The following is a 5,514-nucleotide window of genomic DNA, read 5'->3' as shown; positions in this document are numbered from 1 at the left end:
TTTTATGTTGTTGTTTGTTTTTGTTTGTTTTTTTTTTTGAGACGTAGTCTCGCTCTGTGGCCCAGGCTGGAGTACAGTGGTGTGATCCCGGCTCACTGAAACCTCTGCCTCCCAGCTTAAAGCAATTATCCTGCCTGCCTCAGCCTCCCGAGTAGCAGGAATTACAGGTGCGCACCACCATGCCTGGCCAATTTTTGTATATTTAGTAGAGACGGGGTTTCACCATGTTGGTTAGGCTGGTTTCGAAGTCCTGACCTAGTGATCTGCCCTCCTCAACCTCCCAAAGTGCTGGGATTACAGGCGTAAGCCACTGCGCCTAGCCTTTATAATTTACTTTTCAACCATTAGCACTTAAAAGTTTGGGGTCAAAATTTTCAAAATGAGGATGACTTTGTTATCAAGAGCAACATAAGTAACAGAGCTGAGGAAAAATGATGTTAATGAGTTAATATGGTATCATATTAACTTCTGCAGAAACCGTGAAGTTAAGAGCATTAATTCTTAACTAGTCACAGGTCTGAGGCCAACTTCTCCAAGTGGCCTGCAAGGTCTGTCCACATCACAAGACACAATTTAACACCGTTATCAGCCTCTGCCCAGGTGTGCTCTGAGCGCCTGCAGAAGAAATGTCCACCTCCAGCATTATTAAAAGCACAGCATTTCATAATTACTTCCTTTTTTTTCCCCAGATTCCGGGCATGTTTTATATATAATTATAGTCAGAATACAATGATCTGATGTAAACAAAAATTAACCTATATATAGATAAGAGCCAAGTAAATGTAAGAAATTTGTGGGAAAAAAACGCACAGCATGTGATCAGAAATGCAACTTTTTTTCTTTGTCTGAATTTAAAGAAAGTAACCTAGAAAACAAGGTGGAGGAAATACTTGAAATATTTTATGTATGTTTAAAGGTTTATATGTAAATTAATTAAAGGTGTATGCTAAAATGTCAAAGTATGTTAAAGTCATCAAACCAAATAAAAAGCAAATACTATGAGCTACTGAATAAACATACACGGTTCGTTTGTTACAGCCATACATTTTTCAGTTCCTCTATATTCGGGAAGTTTAAAGCGTGTTTTTCAATCCGTGAGCTGAAAAGAGGAAGAGGTCACTTGTTCGTGTCTGGATTCCTGAGCTGGGCCCCAGCCGGCCCTGGCGCCCGCCCCGGGGTGAGCTCAGCTCGCCGCGCGCCTCGGGAGCGCTGCCCAGGTGACCGCGGCGGGTGTCGGGCTGGCCGGGCCCACCTGACCACAGCCGCGCGCGCCAGGAATGCGGAATTCGTCGCGCCCCTACACCGGGCCGGGGGGCGTGGGGAGCCGCGGGAGCTCCGGGAGCCGGGGTAGCCCGGCCCTTCCTCGCCTCCCGAGCGCCAGCTGCAGAGCGCAGGGCGGCGGCCACCAGACCTCGAGCACAAACAAGGAGGTGTGCAGCAGCCGTAGGGGCACCGCGCCTCCCTGTCGCCCGGCCAGGGAGCTCCCCTCCCCAGGGTCCTCTTACCTGGAACTCCGCGGCTCCCTCCTACACCTCTAGCCACGGTCAACCACCTACCCCGGAGACTCCTGTAGCAATTATCAGCTGATGGGCGGTGGCGTGGGGACGCCCAATGCGCATGCCCACAGCACAGCACCAGGAAGAAGGCGGGGCTCGCCACTTTCCTATTGGCCCAGGGGGCTGAGTGACAGCAACCCTCACCGCCCCCTCCAGTTTCAAGCTAAGGAATGGGGGTATCAGCAAAATTGCAGGGGAGCTGTTCTATGAAGCCTGACGTAGAAATGGTGAACGCCTCTTAGCCTGCGTGCAAAAAAGCAGAGGACGGAATGGAGGATAGTTGTCTTCTTTATCTGGTGAAGACAGCCTCCCTGCACGCGGGTCTTCACCCCGCCCCATTAGCTCTTGCCTATCCTGTTAGCTAACCTTTAACTCTGCAGTAGATCGCGTTCACAACTCCATCGAAAAATGCAAACACGAATACACAATCCTAGCAGGAACAATGAAGGAATAAGTGAAGAGTCTTCTCTGGGTGCTCATTTAGTAAACAAGTTTTCCTAGCACATATAAGTCATTCTAAGCATTCCTGAAAAGCAGGGCGTAGTTTTCACAGGGTTTAAAAAAAGCAGAGACGGTTCCAGTGATAAATATCCAAATATATCGTAATTATTAGATGAAAAGCATCAATTGCTACAAGTGAAAGAAAGCCCACACCAAATAATTAGAAGATAGATTGGCTTAGCCTTTGCCTATTTTCTAAAAGAATCACGAGGATACGTGATATCAAAAGTCCAGATGCACTTAGGTGGAAAAAAAACAAAACCCAGGATAGAATTCTGGTTGAAACTCACCACGCTAAGTGTGTAATGTTATCTGTTTAAGAGAGATTGACAGAGAAAGAATAACTCTGAAAGGGAATAATCCACAAGACAGGAAATAAGCCAGGAAAAGGTAAACTAGAGAATGAAGGAAGAAAAGAGGGAATGGTCTGTGATTGTCACCTGTCACAGAAAGTTCAAGTAAATAAAGAACTGAAAGTGGTGCATCGTACTTGAGAATTAGGAAGTGGCTGGTGAAATTAGGAAGAGACATTTTAGTCATTGAAGGAACTCATGAAAGGATCCTACATCCGTGTGAGGTTTAATGCACTTTCCAAATATCCGTTCATATTACCTTTAGTAGAACTCTGGGCTCTGGGAGGAGAAGGGACAATACACTAGAGAAGAAGAACCTGAGGTTAAGTGGCCTCTTCAAGTTGCCCTGATAGTTACTGACTCTGCTGGTACCAAAACCTAACTGTCTGAGCCCTCATCCTGGGCTCATTCCAATTTCTTGTTTTAAAATATGAGTGAATTCCATCCAGGTCTTTTGAAAAGAATAAGATTTCATCCCTTGGTATTCAAATAAATTTTTAAAAAAAGTACAGTCTAGACAACCTTGCAATATTTAGAAGTATTAAGATAAATGAATTACAAAGTATTCCTGACATACAGTATTTCATATGCTAATCTAGCTGCTGCCAAGTTAAATTCAGCCAGGTGCCTTGAACCCGTAGGGCTTAAAAAGTCTCCCAATTTGTTTTGATAATGTCACATCTCCCAAAATAAATCCTTTCTATGTGTAGAAGTTACCTACGACTGAAGGCTTGTCATTTAGATTTTCAGAAATAGTAATTTGGGAGATTTGGGCCTTCGTGGAGAGATTTTGAAAGAAACCAGAAGTTCTTGAGTGGAAAATGTTATCTGCACACTTGTTGTGTCCTTATTAATATAAAAACCTCCTATGTAATGTCTCTCATGTAGGATGGAGAACTGTCCGCTGCTGTATCTCCAGTGTCTGGGATAGCGATTCCAGGGAATAAAAGGAGATAATTGCTGGTTCATTTAATAGTTACTGAACTAAAAATATTTTTCACATGACCACTATATGATCTTCTTGGAAAGCATTAAAAGACACAAAAAGGTAAATAGAGCAAGACAGGAACTTATTGGTAAATGAGAGTTACAAGTTGACTTATGAAAGTTTGTTTTTTATTTATAGTGCAATGGGAAAACCACCACTGGTTTAATAAATCTGTGGTAGATTAAAAGGAAACTTAAATTAATACTTAATAAACAAGAGTTAGTTCAGTTGTGCCTTATTTTTAAGTACCTTCCATGTCTCTCTACAGTCTACTTGTTTTCTGTTTAAGATCACACAAGTGCCTAGTCACATGCTAAGCACAGAATTGATTTTGCTGTAGCTCCTAAACATAGAAGTAATAAACAGGTATCCCATGGAAATCTTACATGGACCATTACAGCATGAAGACTGGTATATTTGTTTCTAATTTTACCTCCTGATGACTGGTATATTTGTTTCTAATTTTACCTCCTAAGTGTTGTTCATATGTGCCCTCTTCTCTCTGTCCCTCATGGTTGACGTCCTGATCCCCTGCAACAGCCTCCTTGTTGGATCTTCCATCTCCAGGTCTACTCAACTTTGTTATCTTCAAAGCCACCACTGAATATTTGAAGCTCCAATCTAGAACTCTGCTCTAGGCTTCATGCCATTCCTATGATTGTAGCATTCCCTGAACTGTATTTCTTAAAAATAATAATAATAATTTAGATTGGATTGGGCAGAGGTGGGGAATTGAGTGGGTTGCAGTAAGGAATCAGGGAATTGGTCTACAAAGAAATGTTCGGGAAACATAGTACATTCTTAAAGATTCATAGAGCACATTTGTAAATTAAAGGCACTGAGAAGTGGTTCAGAAAAGAAACAAGTATACATTTATTTTACCCAATATTTTATGAGTGTATTTGATGGTGGAACTTGTCTGTAAATAGGCATTATGGAAAACACTGCTCTCAAAATCAAGTCCAAGCCCCCTGCATATAAACAGGGTGACCATACATTTAGTTTGCTAGGAGAGTCCTAGTTTATGCTTGTCCTGGCCGCCTGTCTTCTGAGCATGCCCTTTCATTCTCAAAAGTGCTTCAGTTCAGATGATGCATCATATGGTCCCTATACATATGAGGACCACATGGTCTGAATCCTGCCTTTCCAAGCATCAAAATTTATGCTTGGAATATGTTGGCTTAAATAACTTCTCTAACTCTATCTGCTTTCCCCTCCCTCCCAGCAGCTAGCTCCCAACCATAAACTAGGGATTTTCTTATTTCTGTGCTTCACACATGTAGTTTCCATTAACTACAATACATTTTTCTTCTCCCCCATGTTTTACATACATTCTTTATGTTGAAATAACTTTAGATTTACAGAAGAGCTGCAAAAATAGCACAACATTCCTATATACACCTTACCCAGGTTCCCTTAATGATCCCCTAGTGTTAACGTCTTATATAACCATGGTCCATTTGTTAAAGCTAAGAAATTAGCATTGGCATGGTAGTGTCAACTAAACTAGCATGTATTTTCCCTGCTCTAGCTCTAGAATCAGTCATTTTACTATTGAAACCATCTTCCTTTTACTGGAAAATGTTATTTAGAAATCAATAGCCAGGGCCACCAGGCACAGTAGCATGGCTTACGCTTACAAACCCAACACTTTGGGAGGTGAAGACAGGAAGATCACTTGAGCCCAGGAGTTCGAGACCAGCCTAGGCAACAGGGCAAAACTCTGCTGTGATGGCTAATACTGAGTGTCAACTTGATTGGACTGAAGTTTGCAAAGTACTAATCTTGGGTGTTTTTGTGAGGGTATCGCCAAAGGAGATTAACACTCGAGTTAGTGGACTGGAGAAAACAGATCTACCCTTATTCTGGTGGGCACCATCTAATCAGCTGCCAGCAAATATAAAGCAGGCAGAAAAACATGAAAAGAGGAGACTGACCTAGCCGCCTAGGCTGCATCTTTCTCCCATGCTAAATGCTTCCTGCCCCTAAATATTGGACTCCTTCAATTTTAGAACTTGGACTGGCTCTGCTTGCTCCTTAGCCTGCAGACAGCCTATTGCGGGACTTTGTGATCATGTAAGTTAATACTATATATATATATATATATATGGGAGTT

At 42.4% G+C, this 5,514-nt stretch overlaps 1 protein-coding gene across 1 annotated transcript in view; it reads right to left on the bottom strand.

The window, feature by feature from the left end:
* STX7 (syntaxin 7) overlaps positions 1-1,698 on the bottom strand; it is a 54,891-nt gene extending 53,193 nt beyond the window's left edge. Inside the window, exon 1 of the mRNA XM_017533231.2 lies at positions 1,506-1,698. The gene's annotated coding sequence lies outside the window, so the exon portion shown is untranslated. The remainder of the gene's footprint in view (positions 1-1,505) is intronic.
* Between the last annotated feature and the right edge of the window lie 3,816 nt (positions 1,699-5,514).

This window comes from Cebus imitator, unplaced genomic scaffold (genome assembly GCF_001604975.1).
Source record: "Cebus imitator isolate Cc_AM_T3 unplaced genomic scaffold, Cebus_imitator-1.0 Scaffold81, whole genome shotgun sequence".
In the NCBI taxonomy this organism is placed as follows: domain Eukaryota; kingdom Metazoa; phylum Chordata; class Mammalia; order Primates; family Cebidae; genus Cebus; species Cebus imitator.
This window is presented reverse-complemented; position numbering and strand designations above follow the sequence as displayed.